The 15,677-nt window shown below is 32.3% G+C and overlaps 1 long non-coding RNA gene across 1 annotated transcript in view; it reads left to right on the plus strand.

Annotated features, from left to right (window-relative positions):
- The window catches only part of LOC143049792 (uncharacterized), a 33,537-nt gene extending 17,871 nt beyond the window's left edge, over positions 1–15,666 (plus strand). The window contains exon 3 of the long non-coding RNA XR_012970315.1: positions 15,468–15,666. This is a non-coding gene — a long non-coding RNA (uncharacterized LOC143049792). The remainder of the gene's footprint in view (positions 1–15,467) is intronic.
- Positions 15,667–15,677: the final 11 nt, after the last annotated feature.

A 15,677-nucleotide genomic window follows, 5' to 3' on the forward strand; every position in this document is an offset into this window, starting at 1 on the left:
CGCAATGGCAAGAAATCTTCAATTTCACAGTATTGCATAGTAGCAAGAATAAAATTGAGAATGGAAATGGGGAATGTGCCAAAGAGACAAACCATAGAAAAAAACAACAGCAGAAGGTCACCAACAGGTCTTCAATGTAGCGAGAAATTCCCGCACCCGGAGGCGTCCTTCAGCTGGCCCCTAAACAAATATATACTAGTTCAGTGATAATGAACGCCATACTAATTTCCAAATTGTACACAAGAAACTAAAATTAAAATGATACAAGACTAACAAAGGCCAGAGGCTCCTGACTTGGGACAGTCGCAAAAATGCGGCGGGGTTAAACATGTTTGTGAGATCTCAACCCTCCCCCTATACCTCTAGCCAATGTAGAAAAGTAAACGCATAACAATACGCACATTAAAATTCAGTTCAAGAGAAGTCCGAGTCTGATGTCAGAAGATGTAACCAAAGAAAATAAACAAAATGACAATAATACATAAATAACAACAGACTTCTAGCAGTTAACTGACATGCCAGCTCCAGACTTCAATTAAACTGGCTGAAATATTATGATTTCATCATATGAACATCAGGCACAATCCTTCCCGTTAGGGGTTTAGTATCAAACCATCATAACATATACGAGAAGAACATAACCCGTGTCATGCCAACAACTGGTTTTTGAATAAATGTGTTTAATTCCGATGCAAAGACCCTATAAGTGAATCAATATTAACGCCAAAATATGCAATCTTCAATCTTCTATTGTACAGTATTTCGCAGTAGCACAATATTGCACTTTATCACAGTATTGCACAATAGCAGGAAATCTACAATTGCATAGTATATCGCAATAGCAAGAAATCATCAATTGCACAGTATTGCACAATAGCAAGAAATCTTCTACTGCACAGTATTGCGCAGTAGCACACTATTGCACTATATCACAGTATTGCGCAACAGCAAGAAATCTACAATTGTATAGTATATCGCAATAGCAAGAAATATTCAATTTCACAGTATTGTACAATAGCAAAAAATCTTCAATTGCACAATATTGTGCAATAGCAAGAAATATCAAATTTTACAATATTGATTAGTAGCAAGAAATCTTCTATTGCACAGTATTGAGCAGTAGCACAATATTGCACTATATCACTGTATTGCACAACAGCACAGTATTGCACACTGTCACAGTATTGCACAATAGTAGGAAATCTACTATTGCATAGTATATCTCAATAGCAAGAAATCAGCAATTGCACAGTTTTCGCAATAGCAAGAAATCTTCAATTTCACAGTATTGTGCAATAGCAAGAAATATCCAATTTAACAGTATTGCGTAGTAGCAAGAAATCTTCCACTGCACATTAATGCGCAGTAGCACACTATTGCACTATATCACAGTATTCGCAATAGCACAGTATTGCACACGATCACAGTATAGCGCAATAGAAAGAAATCTTCACTTAAAAAATTTAATGCAAATTTATTTAAAATTTTTAAGATTTTTATGTGTCAGAAACCTATATTATGTAAAAAATCACAATCCAAATTCAGATGGTATCAAGCTTGAATATTGTGTCCAAACTTGCCTCAACTGGTCTGGGTTGGACCATTGCGGTTGTATCAGGCTGCGCTCGGCGAATCATTTTATTAAAAAAATAACAGCTTGAAGAAAAAATTAATTAATGTTCACGACAATTCAGATGAATTTAACTTCATTTGGGAAATGAGTATCGCAAATTCTACTTCGCGGATCTGCCATGCACTGAAGAGAAAAGCAAACGTAATCTATGCGAGACAGCGTCTAATTTATTGATATTTCATGAAAGAACATTTTCCCACGCTATTTTTACTAGGTACAATATTTTCAAATGTTTTTTTTTTTTTATTAAAAATGAATTTGAGGCAAGATTATATATTCTTTTATTTGTTTTTACAATGTATATGTTCAAACTAGTAGATACAAACATGACTGAATTCAAAAATCGTGACCTACCCTCTACATTTAAATATTTGTTTTATTTAAAGTAAAAATGCAAGCGATTTTGGCTTAACATTATGAACATAAGCAAATCCATTGCTATAAGACTTTTTTGTCTTTAAATATCAACATGATTTGTATGCAATGTACATGCATAGGTTTTAACAATAGAAAAGATTTATAGAAATGAAACGAAATGAAACATTAAGTTAAAGAAAAGGAACTGCTATGATCAAAAATCATTTTGACAAAAAGTTGAAATTATTAACAGACAATAATTCAAACAGGGACCAATCTCATTTAAATGCTGATCCTGTGTCAGCTTTGCTCACAGGGATCTGACAAACCCCGTTTCACCCTATTTCTTTAGCCAATTTAATTTCAGCCGACAAAACCAGAGGATCACGAAAGGTCTTTAAAACAGAAGAAGAACAGGGTGTGTTCAAATTCCTGAAACGCAAAACTTGAACACAGAATCTGTATTTCAATAAGATTGCAATTTGAATTTTTGCATTTCTTGAATTTTTGGATACTTTCCTAATGCATCGGCCTCAAAAAGGAAGTGACAGACTATCGCAAATGTTCTACTCCAAGTTAATGTAGAACTAGTGTTTGAATACTAATTATAGGAAGTTGCTTTTGAAATTTTGAGTTACTACTCTTTTTATACGACAGCAAAAATGTTTTGCGGTCGTATATTCGTATCACATCGTCGTCGTCGTCCGCGTCGTCCCAAGACACTTAGTTTCCGGACAATAACCTAAGTTTAATTGCATGAAATTTAAACACAAGGTTTGAAACTACAAAAGGAAGGTTGTGCTTAATTTTGGGGATTATAGTCCCAACAGTTAGGAATTAAGGGCCTAAAAGGGGTCAAAATTAACATTTTCTAGTTTCCAGACAATTACTTGTGTGTAAGTGTACGGATCTTTCTAAAATTGTACCACAAGGTTCCATACCAAAAAAGGAAGATTGGGATTGATTTTGGGTGTTATGACCCTAACTGTTTTGGAATTACGGGCCAAAAAGGGGGCCAAAAAAGGGGACAAAAAGAATACTTTTCTTTTACTTTGTATAAATTGGGTTATTTATTGACTAATTTTAATGGGGTTTTATTTTTAAATTCTTTGTGTTCTTTAATATGCTGAATTTAACCATGTATTAAGTATTTGAATTTTGGATCCAGTGTTTAAATTGATCCACACTGAGGTTCAAAGGGTCCAAAATTAAACTTAGTTTGATTTCATCAAACATTGAATTAGTGTGGTTCTTTGATATACCGAATCTAACTGTGTTTTAAGATTTTTATACGACCGCAAAAATTTTAATTTTTCGTCGTATATTGCTATCACGTTGGCGTCGTCGTCTGCGTCGTCGTCGTCTTGCGTCGTCATCTTGCGTCGTCGTCGTCCGAATACTTTTAGTTTTCGCACTCTAACTTTAGTAAAAATGAATAGAAATCTAAGAAATTTTAACACAAGGTTTATGACCATAAAAGGAAGGTTGGGATTGATTTTGGGAGTTTTGGTCCCAACATTTAAGGAATTAGGGGCCAAAAAGGGCCCAAATAAGCATTTTCTTTGTTTTCGCACTATAACTTTAGTTTAAGTAAATAGAAATCTATGAAATTTTGATACAAGGTTTAAGACCATAAAAGAAAGGTTGATATTGATTTTGGGTGTTTTGGTTTCAACAGTTTATGAATTAGGGGCCAAAAAAGGGCCCAAATAAGCATTATTCTTGGTTTTTGCACAATAACTTTAGTATAAGTAAATAGAAATCTATGAAATTTTGACACAAGGTTTATGACCACAAAAGGAAGGTTGGGATTGATTTTGGTAGTTTTGTTTCCCACAGTTTAGGAATTAGGGGCCAAAAAGGGCCCAAATAAGCATTATTCTTGGTTTTCGCACAATAACTTTAGTATAAGTAAATAGAAATCTATGAAATTTAAAACACAAGGTTCGTGACCATAAAAGGAAGGTTGGGTTTGATTTTGGGAGTTTTGGTCCCAACAGTTTAGGAATAAGGGGCCCAAAGGGTCCAAAATTGAACTTTGTTTGATTTCATCAAAAATTGAATAATTGGGGTTCTTTGATTTGCCGAATCTAACTGTGTATGTAGATTCTTAATTTTTGGTCCCGTTTTCAAATTGGTCTACATTAAGGTCCAAAGGGTCCAAAATTAAACTTAGTTTGATTTTAACAAAAATTGAATCCTTGGGGTTCTTTGATATGCTGAATCTGAAAATGTACTTAGATTTTTGATTATTTGCCCAGTTTTCAAGTTGGTCCAAATCGGGGTCCAAAATTAAACTTTGTTTGATTTCATCAAAAATTGAATAATTGGAGTTCTTTGATATGCCAATCTTACTGTGTATGTAGATTCTTAATTTTTGGTCCCGCTTTCAAATTGGTCTACATTAAAGTCCAAAGGGTCCAAAATTAAACTAAGTTTGATTTTAACAAAAATTGAATTCTTGGGCTTTTTTGATATGCTAAATCTAAACATAAACTTAGATTTTTGATTATTGGCCCAGTTTTCAAGTTGGTTCAAATCAGGATCCAAAATTATTATATTAAGTATTGTGCAATAGCAAGAAATTTTCAATTGCACAGTATTCAGCAATAGCAAGAAATCTTCAATTGCACAGTATTGTGCAATAACAAGAAATTTTCAATTGCACAGTATTGCGCAATAGCAAGAAATCTTCAATTGCACAGTATTGTGCAATAGCAAATATTTTCAATTGCACAGTATTGCGCAATAGCAAGAAATATCTAATTGCACAATAGCAAGAAATTTTCAATTGGAGTTATCTTTCTTTGTCCAGAATAGTAGTTGAATCAACTTAAAATATTGTTTTATACAATATACAATGTATATTCACTTTTACTACCAACTGATAAATTAAAACAATCTTTACCATTCAGTGATAACAAGCACTTTATTTTGCATTTTAATATTTTATGATGTATTTAAATGAGTAGTTATTGTTGCAAACTCCATTAGAAATTTGAATTGAGATCAGTTTTAGAAAAAGGAAGAGGGGGATGTGAAAAAAAATGTGGGGGGGGGGGTAAATTTTTCTCATTTCAGATTTCATAAATAAAAAGAAAATTTCTTCAAACATTTTTTTGAGAGGATTAATAAAACAGCATAGTGAATTGCTCAAAGGCAAAAAAAATATTTTAAGTTCATTAGACCACATTCATTCTGTGTCAGAAACCTATGCTGTGTCAACTATTTCATCACAATCCAAATTTAGAGCTGAATCCAGCCCTGCGGAGCATCTGGTTTATTTTTGGTCCCGTTTTCAAATTGGTCTACATTAAGGTCCAAAGGGTCAAAATTAAACTTACTTTGATTGTATCAAAAATTGAATACTTGGGTTGTTTTTATATGCTGAATCTAAACATGTTTTTCGATTTTTGATTATGGGCTCAGTTTTGAAGTTGGTCCAAACTTTGTTTTATTTCTACAAAAAATGAATATATTGGGTTTCTTTGATATGCTGAATCCGATCGTGTATTAAGTTTTTGGATTTTGGGACCCGTTTTTAAATTTGTCAACATTGAGGTCCAAAGGGTCAAAATTAAAATTTTGTTTGATTTTTTTCAAAAATTGAATTCTAGGGGTTGTTTGATATGCTGAATCTTACCATGGCCATGTATTTAGATTTTGGATATTGGACCATAACAGGTAAATGTCCAATTTAAAATATTTAAGTTCTTAGACTAAATTCATTATGTGTAAGAAACCTATGCTGTGTCAAATATTAAATCACAATCCAAATTTAGAGCTGTATCAAGCTTGAATATTGTTTCCATACTCCCATACATGCCCAACTGTTCAGGGTTCGTCCTCTGCGGTCAAATCAAACTGCGCACTTCGGAGCATTTTTCTAATCTTTCAACAACTGTATCTATATCATAATCACTCTATGATGCAGTGTTATCATTGTCATAATTATAAATGGTGCTATTTTATACAAAATGAAATATGTCACTTATAAAGACATTCAATAGAACAGGACCAAAAATTGATCCTTGTTGTACACCTTTAAACATACGATCCGATTCACTATAAGGATTTCCAATTTTATTGTTACGCTGTTTTCAGGAGGATTTTAAAAATAAATAACCCAGCCTTGATAAAAAAAAAATCTGTAAACACTTCCCAAATCTTTTAATAATAAAAGTATGAAAATATTATTTAAATATACTTGAAATGTCTGAAATTTGGTTTCATTTAACTTGAGGTATATTGTCTCAGAAACACATACCTCACTTTTATTTAACAGGGTCGTAACTACATTGGGGGGAATGCCTCATTTAGGAAATTTAAAAACCGAACGCGTGTCTCCATATCAAATTGTGTTCACCGTGAGTGCCTTGCAAGAAGCAAGTTCTGTTCTCCCTCAGACGTAGCCCTTGATTTTTCGGGATCAATGTTTCTTATTTATTTGTATTTTGTTCATTGATTGCCCTTCTGTATTCTGTTAGTGTAACATTCATTTTGTAATTTAGTAATTTTGTTATTAACTTGATCATGAGTTTTATTTAAAACAAACAACAGCCACAGACTTAACTATGTGAATTATATTCTTGCTTTATCATTTCTGCAGAGGAGGAGGATTAATTCTGATTAAATGGTACATAATTGCTCATATGCAACTATTCCAGTCATAATTAGGTTCGATAACTCTGTATGTGACTGGTTTAATTAGGATTATGTAAAATGTACTGGTTACCCGTGTAATGATTTAAAATATATATATATATAAATATTTCATCTTTGTTACCATCCATCCGTGGTTTCCTTTTGTAAATATAAAATATTATCATTGAAATGATTTCATAAACAATCGTATAATACTAATATATATATTAGGTCTTGTCAAAACTTACATCGAGATTAGGCCACTTTGCCATGTTTGTTTTCTTTGATCACGTTGATGACTTAATTAATATCTCCACAATCTAGTTTTATCCTTAATTATCATACGAGTTACAATAAACGTGTCATATTTAATTGCAATACAAACAGTTAAATCTAATTGAAATATTTGCATGTGCAAAATAAGTGTCGACTATCGTCTACGTTTGAAAATTATTTGGTCACCATTTTGTTTTATGTAACTTCGAAATTTTATCAAAACAAATAGCATGTATCCACTTTAACAGAGGGAAACAATGTTTAATTCTATGCTGCATTAAGGTAAGACAATTATTGAAAAGACATGCATCTAACAATTTTTCGATTTTCATCGTTTAAATCTTCAAAAATATATATTCCCATGTCGCCCCACGCTATCAATGTACATGTAAACTGCATGGTTGGTGCATGCAAATCTTTTTTTTTAGTGTGAGATACTGTTTCTAATAAATATATTGAAGAACATATGAAAAAAGAAATTTCTTAAGTAAAAGACACACTTTGATAAATATTTGAAATATTACTTTTTGATTTATAACTAAATGAATACCGGCATGTCGTGTCGTTGTGAACCTCCAACAGTAGCCGCCATTTTGAAAATATTGCTGAAGACTGCAAAAATAAGAACTTTTCAACCAAATTTCGAAGCAAAAAGTTTAATACCTGAACTGATATGGTTTGCGATTTCATTTGAATGAATATGTTTTCGATCTTTTTAGGGGTTGAGAGGATATAAGTAACAATAAATTAGTTGAGAAAATTGATTTTACAAAAAGGTCCCATTACAATTTTATCGAGAATTAACGAAGATGTCAACGGAGGCTGTGTGACTATGTCACCTCAATTTTCAAACTTATTTCGAAGCACGAAATCATATTTCTGAACTGAAACTTAAAACATATTTAATTGTAAAAAAATATTAACTGTAAAAGGCGGGTTTGGGAGGGAAAATATACATTATAACAAAAAAGTTATGACCGTTTTATCTATGTACCCCGTTCACTTTCATTGATAATCAATCGGCCATTAATGATATACAACTTAAGTGTAAAAGTCACGTGATGACCGATATAGTTGGATATGTTGACTGTACGTGTATTATTTATAATAAACAAATATTAAAAAATTGTAGGTTTTTCAAATATTATAAATATAGTTGTCCTTGCTTTAATGAAAATGAAAAATCTTGCTACAATAGTGCAGAAAATAGATAATATGTGTCCTCTTATTTTACAAAAATAAAAAACCGATCTTAAACAAATCCTCCTGCCCCCCCCTCCCCCCCCCCGAATAGAAATACAGAAATACATGGTAACAAATTTACAGGTCTATAGTTTTCTTTATGTAGAGAGTTTTCCTTTTTAAAAACTTAGGATACCTGAGCAGCTTTAAGATTATCTTCAAAATTGAAAACGAAAATTTTAATAGGATATGATATTACTGGTTGTGCCGTATTTATAATTTTTGATGAAATCTAGTAGCTTTTCTTTTATTTAATATATTTATTTGTTTATTCACAAAATCCTCTGTTAAAGGTTTAAAATTCAACTCGTTATAAGGATTGCTGATAAAATTGTTTTTCGCGGGAGGAAAATCATTGTTTCTTCTCTCCCGCGATTGTATTATTTCATGGCGCGCTGATTAATCAGTACTATTGATATATGCGCGAGTAACATATTCGTTTCATATTTATATTGTGATTATCAGACTAATGATTTATAGGGATAGTGTATGCAATATGTTACCTATAACATCACAATCCTAGGCTTGAGTCAATGGTTATCTTTTAGGCCGCTCATCAAATGGGGACGTCCGATCAGGATAAGGACTATAAAATGCGGACTGTCAAATATTTCATGGGGAAACCCGGAATTCCATGATATGACGTAGTAGTCTTCCGAATGTACATATGTAATAGTAAACCCAAATATGTATAGTTCCGAGAAAACTGGTGTTATCCATATTCATTACATTCCTCCCTCTTTCATAGAAATGTGGAATGAAGTCATGGCACTTTCTTTTATATACCAGCACTTATGTGTATGAACTGTTTATAGTTTAAGTGCGAATAAATAATCCTTTAATTGAAATTCACTATAGTCAGTAAAGTTGTAGTGGATACATGTAAATATTTTCTCAAATGTCATGCAATATCACGCTATATACAATCCTTAATTTTTTGAAACGCAGCTAACCTTTCCCATCTGTACACGAATATGCAAAAGAATCTCTGTCTCTCTCTCTATATATATATATACAAAATTTATCACGAAAGGCTTATTTTTAAAAGTCTTGTACAAAATATTGATGACACAGCTTTCAGTACGACATCTTGAAATCGTCAAACAAGGACTGTATATAATTCATCTACTGAGGATAACGCATAGTCATATACTGTAAAGATGAATGATGAAAATAATATCAGGGCTTTGAATATGCATGCCAACCATGTGCTGTTTCACAGAACGAATCCTACAATTTCGGATTAACTGTCTGATGGTCATTGATGTATGTCTGGAAAAACTTCAATGTAAAATATCAAATAAATATCCTCTCCACTTCTTCCCTCTCCTATCAAAATGATCAGCAATCTAATATTATACTTCTTTGTTCTTAATTCCACATTGGTTTCGATAACAAATACAGCTGTTTTACCGGCGTAATCTAAGCAAAAGCTGAAATTATCGTCGACTTTTAAACAGGAAACATGTTTAATACGAATAAATTGGTTTTTTTTTTTGTACTTTCCTTATTAATATTCACTCTCAACAAATATTCGTTTAAAAAATAAAAGATATCTGAAATGCAAACAAATGACAAACGAGAATTATGAAGCAACGCAAATACATGCTTACATTTTGTAAATGACATATGCATTATAAAAATACACAGCATTCAATATAGATAATACAAAATATAATCTACACATATATTTACAATAAAATCTAAGAAGAACTTTAGAATATACAAACAGTCAGGTGGCAAATTAGGACCACTTGTCTTTCTCAAATGCTGTAGAATCGCTATACTGTGTGTCTTTTACCAAACATTCATGGTTGATGTCAGTGCTGTAAGTGTTCGTATTTCTTACTAATTTTACAACTGTAATACAATGTTTTCTTTTATTCATTTGCTTTTTTGTTGGTTTTTGAAGTCCCTTTCTAAATAAAGGCAACAGTAGTATACCGCTGTTCAAAACTCATAAATCCATGGACAAAAAACAAAATCGGGGTAACAAACTAAAACCGAGGGAAACGCATTAAATATAAGAGGAGAACAACGACATAACACCGAAACGTAACACACACAGAAACGGACCAAGCATCAGACAAAACACCACGAGAAAAACAAATATAAACCTACTCCTGGTTTTCTGTAGAGCTGGCATATCAAGTCGTTCTTTTCTTATAAGTGTTCTCGAAGTAGTTGGAATTGTGTTCCTTGAGTGTGTCTCTTTATTTCCTCTTAGGAAGATCAACTTCCGTTTTTCTAATTTTATCTTCTGAGCAACATTGTTTTTCTTTGTCCTGGATGATCGAGTCACTTTGTATAATTTCTTTTCAGTTTCCGTTTCCCCTGTACCATTGGTCAGATTGTTATGCTTTTATTTCTCCCTGGTGTTTCCTATTTTCTTTTCTCCATGTATGTCCATTTGATGTTCAAATTTTGCATTGATTATTTGTTGTTCAATTTCCGTATGTGTGAAATCATATGTCCATTTTTTGTCTTTGCCATTAACAATTTGTAAATCATCCGTTGTTTGCGTACTCTGACTTGTTGTCTCCTTTCTTTTTCAGTTTGGGTGAATTGTTCTGTCTTTAAAGTTTGTTCTTTGGGATGGTAACACATGGTTCCGTGGAAATATTGTTGACTTCCTTGAACAGCAATCTGTCGTTTCCTTTCACTATCAGTTTCTCCTGTATTTCTTTCATCAACCATTGGTGGTGTTGTCCAATAACGATATTGCCTACTCTTCAGTTCACAAGTCAATCACTTATCTGAATGATAAACAGAAGTTGGAGCTAATCGGTCAATGATGTCATTGAGCATTTCTAACTCATGGTGATTTAACCGACTCTGACATGAAGCTCTTTTTATTTCATATTTCGATGACAAAGTTCTTTCTTCTTCAATTTTAGTGTCCTTGTTTTCTCCTGGTTTATATTTGGTCTGAGTTTGTTTGGCCTCGTCATACTTTTGAATACAAGCTTCTGCACTAAGGTTGTTGTCTTCCTCTGGTATCCGTTCCCGTCTGTTTGATAATATCTTTCTATTCAATTTGTTATTTTCATCGACAATTGACTGAACCATAAAATGGAGTTTTTGTCGTGTAATTTACCTTGATGTTTCTTTTGGTTTATCTGCATTGCCTTTACTTGGATTTATTTTCCTATCACTATCACATTTGTGTTCGTTGAAACAGTGGTAATTGGTTGGTATTTTCTGTTCTTTTACGTCGGCTTCACATATTGTATCTGGTTTGTAGTTGGGACTTTGACTTTCCTCTCTTTGTTATATATCATCAGCTTTACCTAACCAATCTGATTCGTATTCAGGACTGGGACTTTCCATTGTGTAAACTGCATTTTTCTCCATATCTTTTAAATGGCATGGTGTTGTATAATATTCTATTACCGGGTTTGATACTTTCTCGATTGTCTTTCCTTTATGCACCGTTTGCTTAGTTCCTTGTCTTATCATAACGGGACTGTGGACTTTCGTCTTTTCTATCCAATCGGTATCAACTCCTTTCTTTTCGGTTGCTCCATTACATTCCACTTCACTCAAATGTTTAGATGGGGTATAACATTCTGGTTCATCGTTGTTTAAAGTGGTTCTAGTTGTCTCTTTGGAATCAACAATTTCATCTGTTTCTTGGCTTCTTACAATAAGATCATGGTCTCCGGTCTTTTCAATCTTGAAATTAATATCTTCTATTCTATTTGTCATTTTAGGTTCCCATAAACTTTTCCGTTTTAAATATCTCTTAGATGTTACTTTACTTAATGTACAGATGTAACGTTTGGCCTCGTACACTGAACCTTCGGCGACAGCTTGCACTAGTTCTTTCCCTTCTTAATCACAACAAGCATTAGAAAGGTATTCTATAATCAGATGTTCTTTTAAATTTTCTGATTCATTTTGGAATGCCCCTTCTACTAACTCTTCAATCCTGTCTGTAAATTCGTCAAATAACTCATCTGGATATGGAAAGATATTCTCTAGATTTTCCCTAATGAGTAATGGGTTGCCAACTGAGTCAAATCGGTCGTTAAAGAGTTTGCAAAATGTTTCATAGTCTGCTTGTACTGTATATGACCTGTTATTATAGAACTTCAGTGCTTTTCCATAAATTCTCGATACCAATGTTTGCAATTTTTGTCCACTATTCCATCCTTTTACGAAAGCTGTAGACTCAATATCGGCTTTCAGCAGAGACCATCCGAGTGACACTGTTCCGTCATAATTACTTGAGTTACTCATATTTTGAATTGAGTTGTGATTTACTAACTAAGATTACAATAAAAGATTTAAAAAAGAAAAAAATATAAGGAATTACACACAAAATATATACAATACAAATTGTGTAACTCTACACAGGGAATTTCTAAAAGTCCCTGCACTACAATATACAAAAACACTACAACCACAAACAAGATTTAAAAACAAAATCACAAACACCTGTACATACAATCATAATTTCAGAAAAAATGGAATACTGATTTTATTCTGATTTTCCAATGAAAACAAAAGTATAGCAAAAGAAAAAAAAAACCAATCTGCCTACACCTATGAAATCAGAGGATCTGACGCACAAAGCTGCTTCAGAAATTTAATAATTTTAATAACCCTGATTACATCATCATATAAGTCAAGGGACCTTCATATTCAAAACTTCCACATATGCATAAATGTAAATAATCATAGAAATGACACAAGCAAATATGTTTATATGTTTCCTTTTTTTTTAATATCAAATATACAAATTCATAAACTCAGAAAAAATACTATTCAAACACAGGCATGAAATTGTAAACAATGACGTATGTATACACAATTCACAACAAATAGTAGTACAAGTTTATTATCAACACGTTCTTTAATGAGTGAACACTTTTCAGACGGTAAAACCGACAAGACAATTAAACAAAATGAAAAAAAAATAGATTGATAACAACTATGACATTAGAAGATCTGACGCACACAGTTGTATCAATAATTTATGAAAAACAAAAGAAAAACATATAAATGATATCTGACATCAGAAGATCTGACGCTCAACGGAATATGAATGAATGAAAAAAAAATGTGTTGATTTGTATTAATATAAATAAACAAAACCTGAAATAAACCAAATAGATAATCAAAAACTATCCACTAGTAGTTTGTTTATAAGGTTATTTTGTCTTATTATCAAGGTGTATGCAAATCTGTGTATTTTGTAAATGTGTTACAAAAAGGGGGATGGGATTTTTTATCACACGGAAAGTCTGATAATCACAATATAAATATGAAACGAATATATTACTCGCGCAAATATCAATAGTACTGATCAATCAGCGCGTCATAAAATCATACAATCGCGGGAGAGAAGAAACAAAGATTTTCCTCTCGCGAAAAACAAAGAAAAAATATGAAAATATGGCGCGAATGGATGTCACCGATTAACAGTGTAAATCAGTGGATTTGTGCCGACGTCTGACACCACTGTAATGATTTTATAGGGATAGTGTATGCAATATGTTACCTATAATATCATAATCCTAAGCTTGAGTCAATGGTTATCTTTTAGGCCGCTCATCAAATGGGGACGTCCGATCAGGATAACGACTATAATATGACGGTCAAATATTTCATGGGGAAACCCGGAATTCCATGATATGACGTAGTAGTCTTCCGAATGTACATATGTAATAGTAAACCCAAATATGTATAGTTCCGAGTTAACCGGTGTTATCCATATTCATTACAGGGTCGTAAGTACATTGGGGGAAACGCCTCATTTAGGAAATTTAAAAACCGAACGCTTGTCTCCATATCAAATTGTGTTCACCGTGAGTGCCTTGCAAGAAGCAAGTTCTGTTCTCCCTCAGACGTAGCCCTTGATTTGTCGGGATCAATGTTTCTTATTTATTTGTTTTTTTTCATTGATTGCCCTTCTGTATTCTGTTAGTGTAACATTCATTTTGTAATTTAGTAATTTTGTTATTAACTTGATCATGAGTGTTATTAAAAACAAACAACAGCCACAGACTTAACTATGTGAATTATATTCTTGCTTTATCATGTATTTTGGTCTTTTGATGTTGTCCGTCGAAACTTAAGTCTTACACTGAATCTATACATTTTTATTTGAGACCAAAATATTGTTAAAAAATTATTAAAACAGAAATTGCATTTTCAGACTTAAGAAAGGATCTGGGGAAAAACCCAGAAAGCATGATTTTGCATCATTTGTTCTATAGCTCCGCTCGCCAAAATATGTTTACAAATACTTTTAAAAGGGCAACCAAATTTTCATTCTTGTATGTATGCAATACATGTATATGCAGTTGTGGATATAGAAGATTCATTTCTGCAGAGGAGGAGGATTAATTCTTATTGAATGGTACATAATTGCTTGACTTTACGTGTATTATTTATAATAAACAAATATTAAAAAAATGTATCCTTTTTAAAAACTTAGGATACCTGAGCAGCTTTAAGATTATCTTCAAAATTGAAAACGAAAATTTTAATAGGATATGATATTACTTGTTGTGCCGTATTTATAATTTTTGATGAAATCTAGTAGCTTTTCTTTTATTTAATCTATTTATTTGTTTATTCACAAAATCCTCTGTTAAAGGTTTAAAATTCAACTCGTTATAAGGATTGCTGATAAAAATTGTCGAACAAATAATATATCTGACATTTTTAGTTACATAGTGTGCTAGTGACCTAATACGGTATATATTGGGTCCCCATATATACCGGACTATCTTAACGTGTAAAATTTAGACCACTGATCTATCTAAATGAGCAAGTCTTCAATACAATTAGCATTAACACGATTAAGAAATTAATCCATTAATCCTACAAAAACAGATGTCAACAATGACAACTTGTTAGATTTAAATGTGTTTTATGAATTTATTTCAATCTTAATCATCAATTTCTTCGTCTGTAGAAACCTTTAAGATTTTTTCTCAGTGTTTTGTTTATCTAAAGGGACGTAACACCACAACTAACCGTGTATGAAATAAGCCCGCCTCTCTACTACCTTATATGGAATATAAAGAGACGTAACTCCACTACTAACCGTGTATGAAATTAACCCCGCCTCCCTACTAACCTAATATCAAATATACACGGTTTCCACGAGGTCGCTTTTAACCAATCACATTCCTAGAAATGTATAGGAGGTAAGATAGAATATAATTCTTTACATATTTATGTCTTTATGATTTATTTTTTTTCATTTTGTCCAAACAACTGACTTAAATATTTCTCCTCAGTAGACCAACCAATTACAAATAAACCTGACCTTACCTATATATTTTAATATTTTTTACAGATTCAATAATTGAACAAGGGATAAAGGAGATAGACCCACATTTGATGAATATTTACTTGAAGTCCGGTTCTAAAAAGAGAAGGAACATAAATTTAGTAATAAAGGATAAAACAGGGACAGGAAAAACATCTTTTCTACGCACACTTTTTAGAGAGGAATTCACTAGCTTTGAAAGTACAAACGGTAACGAAATACACCGCAGACAGTGCA

The sequence above is a fragment of the Mytilus galloprovincialis genome, chromosome 10 (genome assembly GCF_965363235.1).
Source record: "Mytilus galloprovincialis chromosome 10, xbMytGall1.hap1.1, whole genome shotgun sequence".
NCBI lineage: Eukaryota > Metazoa > Mollusca > Bivalvia > Mytilida > Mytilidae > Mytilus > Mytilus galloprovincialis.